This window comes from Scomber japonicus, chromosome 5, assembly GCF_027409825.1.
Source record: "Scomber japonicus isolate fScoJap1 chromosome 5, fScoJap1.pri, whole genome shotgun sequence".
Taxonomy (NCBI): domain Eukaryota; kingdom Metazoa; phylum Chordata; class Actinopteri; order Scombriformes; family Scombridae; genus Scomber; species Scomber japonicus.
Genome location: NC_070582.1, coordinates 27,964,783 through 27,980,163, shown reverse-complemented (window position 1 = coordinate 27,980,163; position 15,381 = coordinate 27,964,783). Strand labels below are relative to the sequence as shown.

Here is a 15,381-nt window from a genome sequence, read left to right as displayed (position 1 = left end):
GGGGACCTCTTCCGTGTGTGTGTGTGTGTGTGTGTGTGTGTGTGTGTGTGTGTGGGAAGGGGGGGGGGGCTGTATCTGGATAATGAGGAACAGGCCATTCCCTTGGATTCCTGCACCCCTGCCAACAACCAGGACCCCCAGAACCTCTACCCCCTCCCCCCCCCCCTCCTGCTGACACCTGGGACTCTTTTCCCCTTTTTCCTCCCTCTCCGCTTCTTCTTTCTCTCTTCCCAAGTGGAACGTGCAACCTCCCTCCATTTGATACACCTCCCCTCACTCACCCTCTCAGCCTTTCTACCTCTCCTTTTTTCCATTCTTTGATCACTCCCCCCCCCCCCCCCCATTCTCTTCTCATCTACTTGGACCCCAAGCCATATATGTCACATCCTTTCCTCTCCTCTTCTCTCCTCTCCTCTCCTCTCCTCCTGACTCTCCTCCTCCTCTTCCCTCTCATCTCCCCAGTCTTTCTCAGAGCACACACAGACCACAATGTCTGCCTCCCTCCCTCCCTCCCTCCTCGCTGTCCCTCCCCGCTGAGTTCTCAAACTCAAAAAATGACCACATCCCTTCCTTTCACCCTCCGTCTCCCTTCCCCCACACCCTCCCTCCATTCTCTCCCCATCTTCTCTGTTCCCTGTGGAGCTGGCCCCAAAGCTCTGATCCCTTCCTCCATGCCCCCAAACTCCCCCACTGCGCCCTCCCAAGACACACACACACATGTACACACACAAGTACACACACACCCCGTGGCGACTGGCCCCAAAGCAGCCCCTGTTTGTCTCCCTCCCTCTGTTTTTCCACTCTTTCTTTCTCTCTTTCCCCACCTCTGTCTCCCACACCCTGTTTGGTGCTTTAAATGTGTTATACACTTCATTTAAGCTGTTTTTCTCAAGTCTTTATTTTGAATGCAGCAATTTATATCATTGTACTTTTTTGCACTGTACCCTTTTGGGTGAATAGATCCTTATCCTGCATATTGACTTAATAGCTTTTCATGATCATGGAACAAACTGCTGTTTTTGATTACTGTTGAACTGTAGTTATTAATTCGGTCTGGAAAGTTGCATCACAACATAATTCTTTTTTATCAACGCATCAGAAGACTTTTTAATACCCCCCTTTGATAAATGTAAGCTAACCTTTTTTACTGGAACTTTAATTCCTTCGAATATATTAATAACAAATGTTTTCAGTCCCACCCTGCCCACTCTGCTCTACTTTTATGACCTTTTTTTATGAGTTAAGAAAACCAAGAGATAAGAGCAAAAGAATGTTTTTAGAGACATTTTCCATTCAAAATGTTCTACTTGTTGATCCTTTAAGCAGTTTAATATGTACTTAACCTCATTTCATTCTGCTTGTGTCAATTCAGGTCATTTACAAATGGGCGGCTCAAGATTCACTATATGCAATTCTCATAAGGAACTGGAGTAGCACTAATGCTGTGTTGTGTTAAAAGCCAGAAAAGAGTCCATCAAGTAAGAAAAGCACAGGTGTAGATAAGAAATAAATGATGTCTGAATTACATCCAGCTGCTTTAGTTTCAGGAGTTTTATGGATGCTGGCTCACTGTCACACTGTCATGACTACTGGGATACTTAAAAAGAAGTGTGAGCCATTGTTAATGTTATTAGGAACATCTGTGCTTTTGCTTAATATGACAGATCAAAACATCTACTTGGAAAAATATTTTACACTTCTGCTTCTTGCGTTATTATCGTAGACGCCTGAGTAAATGGTGCACATGCATCCCTGTTATTCAATTAGACAATTAAACAATATTATGGTTTTGCTACTCCACTTTTTGTCCTTTAAAAAAGCCCAAAACGTATTAGGCCCCGCATACAGGTGATTATATTGCAGTCAGTCACAGTCTGTCAATCCACACAGGAGTCTGACTGATGAGTTTAACCATTAGGTAACTAGGATTGAAAATAGAGCTTAAAAGATAGGCTAGCGTATGTTGAATGAACCTGCTCAGCCCACTGACTCCAGCCAAACTTTAAAATGAGCTATAAAAGTAGGACAGTGCAATTGCTGAAACACTGAACTGATTTGTGAATCAACATTAGCTAACTTTGTCAGCCCACCCGCCTAACCTAGCCCACTGATTGGACAGGATTCGGGTGTTTTTTTCACGAAGGAGCCGAATCCAAGTTGGCTTTATTAAGTGTGACATGATTATTAACAGGGCTATCAACTCTCAAACATTGACCGTGAGACTCATGTAATTGACCAAAGAATTCATAACTGATAATGTAGTCAGACCATATACCATATACTCATATCTGTTATTTTGTAATGTATTCCCATGCATGCTGCTCAGAGTAATCTCACTCAGAGCCTCCTCTGGCAGCATCTCTCTCGTACCATAAATTTGAAATTTCCATTCTTCAAATAATCATTTCCTGTCCATGTTCTTGATACATTCTTGGTTTTCAGTGCAGCCTCAGGCTTACTAATCTAGACGAGTGCAGGTGGCTGTTAGGTGAGGTGAAGTGGTGTAGAAATGTAGGAAATTAGTTTTAAATTACCCCCTGTCACCTCCACCAATTACGCATCTTTTTAAAGTTTGCTCCCCCATTTTAAAACATAACCAGGTGCCCACCGTTATTATTATTATTATTACTTCAACCCTGCTCCATTGTGTCACTGATTTTGAAACCTGGTACTACAAAACATGTGATAATGATATACATATACAATAGATTATTTTTCCACCTGTGCACCTGCTTTACACCTACAGCAAGCAAATTAAATTTACCATAACAACTTACAGCGTGCAAAGTTTATTACAAAGATACACCCAGGTGTACAGGCACACGCATGCATGCACACACACACACACACACACGCACACTTTCAGTCACAGACAGTGGTGGCAAAGGGCAGTGTACCACAGGGAGAAGGCCTATAATAGTTTTAACCCAGCACTCAGGTGTGACTCGCCTTTGTCCAGCCAAATGTCAGAGAAAAGCACAACTCCGGGGAGAGAGCGAGAGGGAGGGAAAGGGGTTGAGCGAAGGACGGGGCAAAGTGGGGAAGAGGATCAAGGGAGAGTAAGTCAGAGATAGTGGAATGCAGACAGAGAGGGATTCATACTGTATAAGAGTAAAGGATAGAAATGCAGTGAGAGTTAAGGAGGAAAGGGGGGGTTATTTACAGCAAGGTAGACCAAGGCACCACCACTCAATAGATTGATCTGGCTGACTGGATAAGGTGCATTTTTCATATGTGTCTGATTCTTTATCTATCAGACAGTCAGACGGATGCCAGGCTGGCTTTTCTTAGTAAATGAGCACACTTATACTTGTACAGTAAATGACACACATTTTTGTGAACCGATTGACCGACTGACTGTTTTGTCCATCAACTGAGCGGCTGTTTTTGCCAGGCTGTCTGTCTGGGCCCCTGGTTATGTGGGGGCTGGGAGCCCTACTCTGCTCTGTTCTCTCCCTGCCTCAAGAGCTCCCTAGGGGGGCAGCAGGACCAACACTGCCAGCCTCTCTCTCACACTCCCATTTACCCCCACCCTATAATGCCGAACACACACGCATACACACACACACACACACACACACACACACACACACTGACGTCAGCTGCTCTGGGCCTTCTCCCCTGGGTGCTACCAGAACTCTTTGTTTCCCTCCCCCATGTTCCCCTCCCTGCCTCCCTCCTCTCCATCTCTCCTTCCATCCACCCCTCCTCACTCCTCTCCCTGTCCTTTGTCCCTAGAAATAGCTGTCCTGCTTACTGCCTGATTGGAATTCACTGCACTATGGGAAGTCACAGGGGAGGGCCATTGTCAAGTGTGTGTTTGTGAATGTGTACACACTTATGTGTGTTTTTTTTTTTGGTTAAATGATCATGGTTGCATGCCTATTTCTTGTGTGTTATGGCTTGTGTGTGCAGGTGTGTATCAATGAGATGTGTGGTGGGACTGTCGTGTAGAGACGCTGTGTGTGAAGGACATAAACTAAAGTGAAATTGAAAGAACTGTGTAGTGTAGTTTTTACCCTGAATTAACAGTTCAATACTTTTATCCAGTGGAGAAAAGATTTGAATTTATTGTTTATTTATTGTTGTGTTTATTCAGACATGATTTCTTGACCATGATGAATTTTTAGACAACCTAGTCATTTCTTGCTTTTATTTTAGTTCTTCCCACCCTACATAATAATTCATACAGCATATCAATAAAAAAATGCCATGACACATGCTGTCCTGTTGTGCCGTGCTGTGCTCTTTAATCCTATTCATCTCACCAGCATCTTAGGCCTTCCTTTTGTATTAATGAAGTGAGAAGATTACAATAGCCTCATTATTTTCCAGCTGATTTTACTGTCCAAACAACAACAACAACAACCAAAAGACTGTTCATAATAATAGAAGACAGAGTAAAGCTGCAAGTAGCCACACTGGAGAGGCAGAAATTTATAAATGTTTGGCATTTTTATTGGATAAATTGGCCCAAATGTGTTCTGTTGAGTGACTCATGGACTAGTGGACTAATAGTCTATACTCAGTCTGCTCATGTATTTTTTCAGTATATGTGCAGGGTTTTTCCTGGGGGGGTGACAGTAAACATGATCGGTACAATAAAGGCAATGAAGCTGTGTTATCATATTTGACAGAAATCTATGCATTTTCTTAGGCGACGGATGCATAAGGCAGGACATGATGCGAAAAAGCACACTGCAGTTTTAACTCAGCATTTTTAAGTTTATGTTATGCTTGTTCAACAGTTGTTTGATAAATTGCTATGAAACACATTTGGAGAGGATTTGAATTGCTATAAAACCTCTATGCGGGGGCACCAAAAATTCCTCTATGCATGAAAAAGCCCTGTACGTGGTGGTATTCATGTCTGTGTGTACTGCACTTGTGAAGTGAACATTTTGTATGTTGGCTTTTCTTCAATGTGTTTTCTGGGTGTAAGGGGAATGCATGTGCTGTGTTGTGTGTGTGTGTGTGTGTGTGTGTGAGTGAGTGTGTGCGTGCTTGTGTGCATGTGTGTGTGTTCATGCGTGCTTCTGCTCCCAGCATGAAGCCTAGAATTGGGGTTAAGGAACAAGAGAATTCCTCCCTCGTATTCCCTCCTTTCCTCTACTCCCGTCTCTCTCTCCCTCTGTCTTTGTCTCTCTCTCTCTCTCCCTCATTTGTGCAAGTGGGATGTCTTGAAATATTAACCAATCTGCTCTTCATTTTTCAAATATGATAGAAAACACACTGCTAAATAAGTCAGGAGCGAGGCCTGCCGGAGAGCGCAGCAAGACGGGGCTCTCAAATAAACAACAAAACAACACAAACAACAACAATGAAGAAAGGGAAAGATGGAGAAAGGAAGGAGAGGGTGGGGGTGGGGGGGGGGGCAGGCTCTTGTACTCTTTTAGCCAGCCTGGGTCAGGTCACTGCAATGGCTGCATCCATCCATCCATCCATCCATGCATCCATCCATCCATCCATGCATCCATCCATCCATCCATCCATCCATCCATCCATCCATGCATCCATCCATCCATCCATCTTATTTTCATGTAATATTTCGTCTCTCTGTCCTTTGTCTCACCCTGTGTCTTTTACTTGCCCTCTTTTCTCACTTTTTCTCCACTCTAATGAGAGCAGCTCAACTGGAGTATTACACTACACTCGTGTGTGTGTGTGTGTGTGTGTGTGTGTGTTTGGGGGGCTTATAGCACGGGTCGGGGGGCTATGTAGCTGACTGAGGCCTAGCTTCTTTACCTCCACAGTGCTGCTGGCTGGTGGCCGGAGGGAGCACCCAGCTCGAGTAATGAACTCCCCCAGGATGAGGCACCGCTATGTGGGCCTGCCTCCAACCTGCGCTCCCTTCTCTCTCTATTCCTGGGGTAGAATAGGGGCTAGGGCTGATTTGGGGTGGGGGGTGGGGGGGGGGGGGTGGGGGGGGGGGGTTGATACGCGGAGAGCATTTGGGGGTTTTGGGTGGTAGGGTGAGTGGATATTTCTCCCCCTCGTTGGCTGCCAAGCCATGCGGCCTGCGAGTGAGCAGATAAAATTGTGCGTGCGTGAATGTGAGTGGCGCTTGTGTACAGAGATTTGTATGTTGCTGTGTTTGTCGTACGTTTTGAGTGTATGTGGGTATTTGGCGTATGTGTTAGGGAGTTTGTCCTCAGAGAATAGTATGTGTGGTGGTGGTGGTGGAGGGGGTGTGCGCAGTGACAGCTGCAGAGGGGGGCCGGGGGGGCTGACTGCTTGCCGGCTGATAAGGGGGGCTTCACATCAGAGACACGACGAGAAGACTAATAATTCTACAGTCCAACACACACACACACACACACACACACACACACACACACAGAGGCTCATAGAAGAGAGGCAGTATGAGAAAAAGTTAAGGAAAGCTAGATAGGGCTGTGGGACACTGTGTGAGGAGATTTAGATTGTGTGTATGTGTGAGTGCGTGCGTGCATGCGTGGAAGGAAGTGAGGATTCAGAGTGCTGATGAGAGACAGACAATCAGAGAGATGTGTGGTGGTGTGTGTTTGTCATATAATATGACTTTACTGTATAAGACTCATGATAATAGAGAGGCAGCCTCACAGATACATTTTTAAAAGTCCAAAACAGACAAACAACAACAAAAGAAGCTGTATAGCCCCATATCTGTAAAACCCATGCAACAGTGAAGGTAACGTTGTTGTTTTTTTACACTGACCTCTACAACCCAGAGATCATATTAAAAAGACATGTTCTGATTGGCTGAGACTGGCTGTTCATTTCGGGTGAGAAATGAAGTGACATAACATACTTCGGCACTTCATTTGCTTTATCTGCTTTATATTACGCTTCATATGCCACTCGTGTTCACTTTCTGCAAATGGCATGCCCATTATGCGTCAGGGTCGTTAAATGACATCTGTTACATTACGCACCAAAAAGTGTGCCGAGATAGGCTTTGTAAATTAGACTTTTATAGCAATAACCTTGTTCCACCCTCTTCACTCAAATCACATTAACAATGAGAGGTCTGAAAATCCTAACATTCACCTATAATAATGTTATTTTTACTGTACCTATTATGAACTGTGCTTGCAAGGATCCTGTGGTCCTGTCATACCCATAGAGATAGGGCTGGGTCTAAAGATTGGTGTCACTGATAACATTAGTGATAGCTCTGTTCTTCTGAGCCAGCAATTAAATGTAATGCAGCTGTTAGACATCTTGCTAATTACACCTGTGTTTTGCCTGCTGTGACATGTCATAGGTATACAGGTAATCTCAACCTGATATTTTTTAAATTATATTCTTTTGTTTCGCTAAAGGAAATGATCTTAATGTGACTGGTGAAAGTATTAGTAAAGTTAAGAGAGGATAGATTCAGTATACTGTATTTGAACTAATGTCCTCCTTGCTTACTTCCATCCCACAAATTCAGCCTCTCCTAACAGAGACTACATCAGTCTGCGTTAAATCCACTTACTAGTATATTATGTTTTTCTTCCTCTTTCCTGATATAATAATAGCCCCCACCAGTCCTTAATTATTCATATTTTAGTAATACAATCCAAGTTAACGGTTCAAGCATTAGTACATAATAAAACTCCCGAGGCTTCGCTTTTAATTTAATTCCTCCGTTTAAATTAATTTTGGGGCATGCTTGTGCTTTTAGCTTGCTCCTCCGCTGAGGGGAGGGGGTTGGGAGAAAAGAGACAGAGAAGAGACGGAGGAGGGAAGGAGGGGAGAGAGACGGAGGAACGAGGGGGCTCGCTCGGGGGAGACGGATCTGCCGCAGGTGTTAAGAACAGCCGTACAGGTGCTTTAGAGTGTCAGAGGGGGGGCTACGGGACCATACAGAGAAAGATGGAAAGAAAAGCACAGCAGCAGAAAAAAAAAGAAAAGCAAAGGAGGTTTCTTTAATGGTCATCCTTAAAAGAAGAAGAGAATTAGTTAAATTTACACATCCAGCAACACAATGATTACTGTTACTGTTGTGCACAATAAAGGCTGTTACTAAGGTCTAGCCAATAGCTTGACAGTATGCTGAGGCAGTGAAGATAAACAGTTGTCTCATTATGTGTATCATGCCCAAAATGGAAATCTATACTGTATGGATACTGAATAACTCAGTGGTGTTGTTAGACCTCAGCGAGGCAAGCAGGTGGATAGATTGAGACAAAATAGTCTGGTGGACCAGAGGGGGTGGTAATGAGTAGGTATAGAAAGTGACAGAGAGATAGAGAAAGCTTAGAGGAGGATGGAGAGATACATGGATATGTGATTTAGGATAGAGGGACAAACAGAAAAAAAGGAGGAAGAGAAAGAGATTAGCCCTGCTGATGCCAGGGGGGTCCCCTCTAAAGGCATGAAAGCACAATGAGCCTCAGTCAGTCAAAGAGGCATTTCCATTTCTCTGCTCTCACTGCTCTATTAGACTGTTTGTGTCCTCTGTGTGTGTGTGTGTGTGTGTGTGTGTGTGTGTGTGTGTGTGTGTGTGTGTGTGTGTGTGTGTGTGTGTGTGTGTGTGTGTGTGTGTGTGTGTGTGTGTGTGTGTGTGTGTGTGTGTGTGTGTGTGTGTGTGTGAGTGAGGGAGAGAGACAGCAAAACCAGAGTTTGCCTCATGTTCTAACTTTGTGTTGTGTGTGTATGTTCAGCTGCATACGTGTGTGTGTGTGTGTGTCTGTGTGTGTGTGTTTGAAGTCAGTGTGGTGCTGTACAATAGTTTGGGTCCCAGAGCAATCCGCTTTTCTGCTGCGGAGACCAACCAGTGAGTGGTCTCCATTGATCTGCACCCCTCCACCACAGACACTCCCAACCCCACCGTGATTATGTGTGTGTCTGTGTGTGTGTCTGTGTGTGTGTTTTTTCAATTTTGTCTTTACTGTATACACGCACATGCAGGTTTGCTCATGTTTTGTACTATATGACTGCACAAGCTTTAATGCAAAATGCTCCGCTCATACCTGGTACTTAAAAAAGTTAGATTTTACTATGTTTGTGTGCATGCATCTACTACACACTCACCACTGTGTGTGTGTGTATGTGTATGTGTGTGTGTGTGTCTGTGAGAGGTGTGTGTGCTTGCGTGGAAGGGAGCAATTTCCCCTAAAACACTTATTCCACAGCCATGCTTGGACTACTGATGCACATACACACACATACACGCTTACACACACACACATACACACACACACATGCAGTCACACATGGCTCAGCTTGGCGGATGTAGGTTGTAATTACGGGACCCCCTGGCCTCTCTCTCTGTCTTTCTCCTTCTCTGCCCCGCCGACCTCTCCCCTCTTTGATCTGTTTCATGTCACCAGCTCTCTCTCTCTCTCTCTCTCTCTCTCTCTCTCTCTCTCTCTCTCTCTCTCTCTCTCTCTCTCTCTCTCTCTCTCTCTCTCTCTCTCTCTCTCTCTCTCTCCCTCTTTAGCTCTCTCCCTCCCTCTCACACATACACACACACACACACTCCACACACTCACTTTTTTTCCCTGACTAAATCCACCTTTGTTTCTGTCTGTTCGTCCCTCCCTGTGTGTGTCTGAGCACTGCTCTTTGTTGCAGCCAGTGTGTGGTCTTTAATTCACACAGGAGCCTCTTTTTCTGGACAGTTTGTTTTGAAACCTCTCCTTCTCTGTCGTCACATTGAACTTGATACTATGGGATTATTCCCCTAATAACCAGCCTCGTTGGCATATGTGTGTCTCATTATCTATGACAATGATGCAAATTCCTGATATTCATCTTTCGACCCCACACTTAATTTCTTTATGCACCCATCCTTTTCCTTTTTCTCTTTCATTTTTTTTATCATTATACCTCCTTCACCTCTCTCCACATTCCCTCCTTTTTCTCCTCTCTGTCTTTCTGCATCTTTCTCTCTGTCCTTGACCTTCAGCTGGTCATATCGCCTTCCTCAGGGGAGCAAAAGGTTTAACACATGAGTAATTATTTTACAGTACATGCACTTTGCCCAGGTGGCATGAAAGCCAATAAGTGAGTGTATAAACTTATGTGTGTACAATTACTAACACCATTAAGCACATATTACACTACATACATATAACTATATGAAGAGAGCTGCACAAAAAAAACATAATTAGACTACTTTGACTATAAACTTAAATCTTTGGGGTGGGTAGCACTTGAAAACATGCCCAAACTGAAGCCAAAATGTAGGTCAAAATCACAAAAAAAGAATAATTCTTGTCTGCATGAGGTCACAGGGTTTGTTCTGTGTGTTGTAGACATACTTAGCACATGTTGTTAGCTCACTACAGTCTGCAAATCTCTGGCTGTTTTTGTGAATTAAACACATGTAAAAACACTCCAGTCTCCACTCACATATTTTATGTTACTCTTTAATGTTTCTGCCTCCGTATGTCGGTGAAGTCGCTGCCTGTTTGGGTTTTGCATGTGTTTGTGTACGTTTATGCATATTACTCTCTGCATATACTGTGTATGCCCATCCCAGTGTGCATTCTCTCTCTCCATCTCTCTTGCCGTCTGTGCCTCTAATCCCTGAGTGTGTCACTAATGGCAGGTCCAGGTGTTCTGCTCTGCTCTGCTCCTCCCCTGGGGACTCCTCTTCAGCGAGTGTGTGTGTATGTATGTGTGTGTGTGTATGTGTGCACATAACTCTCTCCGGGGGGGTTTAGGAGTTGTGAGTAGGGGGCTGTCCAGAATCCCGTTCTCCAGAAGGGAAGGGAGGGAATAGGAGCAGTGGGCAGGAGGTACCCGCCTCTCACAGCTTGCTCTTGGGCTTCCCCTGGGCACAGGACCCAGGACTCTACCATCCTCCCCTGGGGATGTCAGGAACCTCATTGCCTCTCTGTCTCTATCTCTCCCCTCATTTTCTTTCTCGCTCTCTCTATCCATCTCTCAGTCTCTCCTCAAATCCACCCCTTGGCAGCTTATGAACCTGCACTGCTTTAGCGTTTCTCTCTATATGGAGAGGGTTTACATTTTTGTGTGTTTTTGCTGCATTTGTACTCCATATACAAAAATGGGTTTGTTTGTTTACCTGTGTGTATATACGTGTGTGTGTGTGTGTGTGTGTGTGTGTGTGTTACAGTATGTTTGTGTTTCGAGCAGCAAGCTCCAGCTGCCTACATCACTTATTTATAGGTCCCACGTACGCGTAGGTGAATGAGGGAGGACTTGTACAGTATGTGAGTGTGTGTGTGTAGGTAAATACTGTTGATCCATCTCTAGATCAATCATATCCGTTTGCACATAGAAACCTATACGAGCTTCTTGCTAAATGCTAATTATCCATTATTATTCACAAGACGGCACTAATAATGCTTTAAAAGTCACGCAGCTGTTATTATTTATAGCAGTGTGTGTATGATTACAGTTCTGTGGGTATTTCAGTAAACATCCAAGGGCCTTCTTATGTGCATCAGTTTTTGTATTTATGAGCAAGTGTATGTCTGTGTGCGAGTAAATTAAGTGTGTGTGTGTGTGTGTGTGTGTGTGACTCAGGTGAATGTGTTTCTAGGTTAGTGAGCGGTCTGTCAGTCCACCAAACCTCATTCTTATAAATAGATGATATAGCCGCCGGCATGCACACAATGGGACCACACCACTGCGTGTGTGTGTGTATGTGTGTGCGTCGTAATGCGACCGTGTGCGCATATGTGGTGCGCGTGCTGTATGTGTATGTTGGCATGGTGTTGTTGTTTATCTAACACTCCGCCTGACAGCTGGTTCTCATTTCTGAAGCGAACAAACAGCAGACGAGATGGACAGAGAGCGGGGTGGCAGAGAGGAGAGGAAAAATTTGCCACACTGAGAATAGAAACAATAACCCTAATGTGGTTTTAGGTGCCTCGCTCTCACTGTCGTGTGACCGGCGATGAAGAGGAGACGAGGGGCGAACGATGAGAATAATCGCAGGAAATCAGGACAAAGCGAGATGAAAGGCTTGTTGGGAAAGAGTTTTGAGAACCGAGAGAGAGGATGAGGAATAAAAAAAAAGAGGGAAGTGTGGCGAGAGGAAGCAGATGCCAGCCCTCCTCCTCTTCCACATGGTGTATGTTTGTGTACGGGAGAGAGAGACTGAGTGTGTTGTATGTGTATCTGCGTTTGTGTTATTGTGGAAGCATAATGTGGTAAGTTAATGGGTAAATAACACTGAATCCACATTTAAATACTTCTCTGTCCACCACATATATTTTCCTTGACATCCTGAACTTTGAATCTTTTCCTACATTTGCTTCTTGCTTTATTTTAATTAGCTTTTTAGCCATTGTCACAACCTCACAAGTGATACATCCAATTATTATCTTAAAGTCCACAAGAAGGTCTGTGTGACTCCTCTGACCTTGCTTTCTCCTATGTTTGTACGTGCATCACGCTGTTTGATGTTTGTATACAGTACATTTAGCAGTGCGGTAGGGACAAACTCGTCATCTGCCAGCTCACTGTCCACCCACCCCCATCCTTAGCCCCCTGCCCCTAACCTTCTGCCCTCAGACACACTCATACGCACACACAAACACACATTGCCCATATGGAGCAGTTGGCGCCCAAAAGAGTCCAAAGCAGCCGGACCCATTCCCAGGGCAGAAGGTGAGGGTCCCCACAGCCTGCTTAGTGTATGTGTGTGTGTGTGTGTGTACGTGTTTGTGTGTGAATGTGTGTGTTTGTGTCCATCCACAGTGTCCTCAAGGGCTCAAGCCCTGGACAGACTGCTGTACCGTCCTTCCTATCTGTCCTCATTGTGGCACGTATGTGTGTGTGCGTGTGCGTGTGTGTGTGTGTGTGTGTGTGCGCATGTGTCCCGACAGACTTCATCCCATGTGAGCTACAAGGACGGCGGCAGCAGAGGACTGTGGGTCCTCCAAGCAAAGAGACCTGGTTTCAGTCATGTGAACTGCTGCACACAGTTAACACGTGTGTGTGTGTGTGTGTGTGTGTGTGTGTGTGTGTAGATCATGTCGTTGCCATCTCATGAGATCAAAATGTCCCCATTAGAACAGACAATGTTAGAAAGTTGTAAGGACTTTCTGTGGAAGCGAGTGGGAAAATGTACCAGCATCCTCTTTATTCTTTGTAAGGGAATGAATTTGGGGCTTCTACTTTCCTTCACAGCTACATTAGATCAGACTACACAACAGGTAGTTTCAGCCAAACAATGCGACTGGTCGAATAAACCTTCCCACTGTGCATTTCTCATAATGCATGACAACCAGTAAGCTGTGCATAGCTTATTGGTTGCCATGCCAACTCATACAGTAATCACAGAGCCAGGTAGGGATCTTTCTTGTTTTCTCTTGTCTTGTTATCTCATGCACCATGTGTGGTGTTTTAAAAAAGCTTTGGGTGTTTGCAGCCAACGAGCACTCCATCACTTGGATTATGGTCGCCATTATTGTTATGTCATGACTTTGGCTCTGCCTCATACATTACAAATAAAATGAAGTCATAAACAGTCTGTAAACAGGTTGGAACTTACTTGGCTGTGCAGTCTCGCCCCTAAAAACACAAATTATGCAATTTATTAGGGACAGGAAACTCTGGATTTAGGCTCTTGCCCATCTAAATGATTTCCAGCATGAATCAAAAAGGATGCAGCTGCTGTTATTGTAACCTGCAGGATGCTCTTTACAAAAATAAAGACGGAGCTGAAGAAATGATGACCATTAGAAGTGCGGTATGCCTGTTTTCCATCAAATTTAACTCAGTATTGGACATTGAATTGTACTGTAATTGTGTTTGTGCCTGTGTGTGTGTGTGTGTGTGTGTGTGTGTGTGTGAGAGCATGTGTGTGTGTGTGTGTGTGTGTGTGTGTGTGTGTGTGTGCGTGTGTGTGTGTGTGCCGGGCTGCCCAGAGTGAGCCAAGGGTGGAAGTTGTTTTTCTGCCCCCTATGGTGTGTCTGGGGCTGTGTGTGTGTGCGCACGCCTGGGGCAGCCTGGGGCCATCGGAGGGGGCCTGGGGAGCGGGTGGAAGGAGGGATGAAGCGGGAGAGGGATGGAGGGATAGGAGGTCAGCAGGGGCCTCGCTGGGAAAGGTGCAGGTCTGGGCCAATGGCCAAACAAAGGTGGCGGGAGCGAGGGGGATGTATGAAGGAGAGGTGGGGGAGAGAAAGACAGGCTGATAGGAGGATTAACATTTGAGCAGGTAGACAGTTAAACTCAGGTGAAAACATTGAACTAAATTGGGACAATGACAGAAGGTAGTCAGGTTTTATCGCTTTGAAAAAAACCCCAGCGCTGTTATTATTAAAGTTTCTTGTGTAAAACTTAAATAGGACATTCCTTTCCTTGTTGAATTAATAAAGTTGGGATGAAAGGTATGGTAAAACCCTTTGATATGAGAATATTTGAACATTCAAATAAAAGCACCGTCTTTAGATTCAAATGTATCGTTTTTTCTCTGCACATTTGTCATCTTAAGGAAAGCATCACTTATTCAGACTTATTGCATGTTTAACTTGATAGATCCATTTCTCTATCATTTATTTATAATGTTAATTCAGAATTTTCTGCATGGAACCGTAGTTAGCAGGCAGTTTTAGCTCGTAGTAGCAGCACTGGGATCTGAAACCTTTTTGCTGCTACCAGCTGAGCTCCTTTGATTCGAACATCAAAGCAATAGAAAAGAGAGAAAGCATGACATACATGGATTATATTTCCATTTCAGGCGTTTAGTTGACGTTGCTATCCAGGGTGAACTAATTGAACCAATGTTCTTGAGTACTGGTTCCATGTCATCCCATTGTATCATTTACTTCACACAATTGCCACTCGACTCAACCTCTTATCATTCAATGGCAATACAGACAGTGTACAACCTCATGGCCGAGGCCAGCAGATACATATACTTACAGAGGATGGATGTGAAAAATTTGGAATATGCCTGCAGGGTTTTGTGTGTTTTTTCACAATTGTTTTTACATTTTTAAAGATCCCCTCCAGATATGTTTTAAGTTGTATATAAAACATTCTACTTTGAATAATTTTGTGTCTAACAACATCCCCCCCCCCCCCCAAAAGCTCAATTATCTCATTAAAATCCTTAAAATTAAATTTATTTTAATTACCATTAATTAACTACTCCTTCTCCCTCATTAAAAAAAAACCCAGAATCTATAAATACATTTTTCTTTATTTATTTCAGAAGCTGTTGGACACAAGAAGTCTCCTACTTCACTTAGAACTCAATTTTCAGTGCAAGCTGAATACTGGACAAATCATGCTTGTAGGTGCACACCTTTAAAACCTCAGAGAAACTTTCTCTTTCAAACTCCACACATACACCATACTGCACAGTGAAGCTCAAACATCCAAATGTAGGAACTAGAAGAACACATTTTTGAGTGAAGGCAAACTTTAAATTTTGATAAAGATAATAGTGATTTACATCTTAATATGGTGATATTTTTATTGAGC

General features: G+C 44.0%; 1 protein-coding gene across 1 annotated transcript in view; it reads left to right on the top strand.

Moving 5' to 3' along the window:
• The window catches only part of znf423 (zinc finger protein 423), a 146,586-nt gene that overhangs the window by 44,240 nt on the left and 86,965 nt on the right, over positions 1-15,381 (top strand). The window lies entirely within an intron of this gene.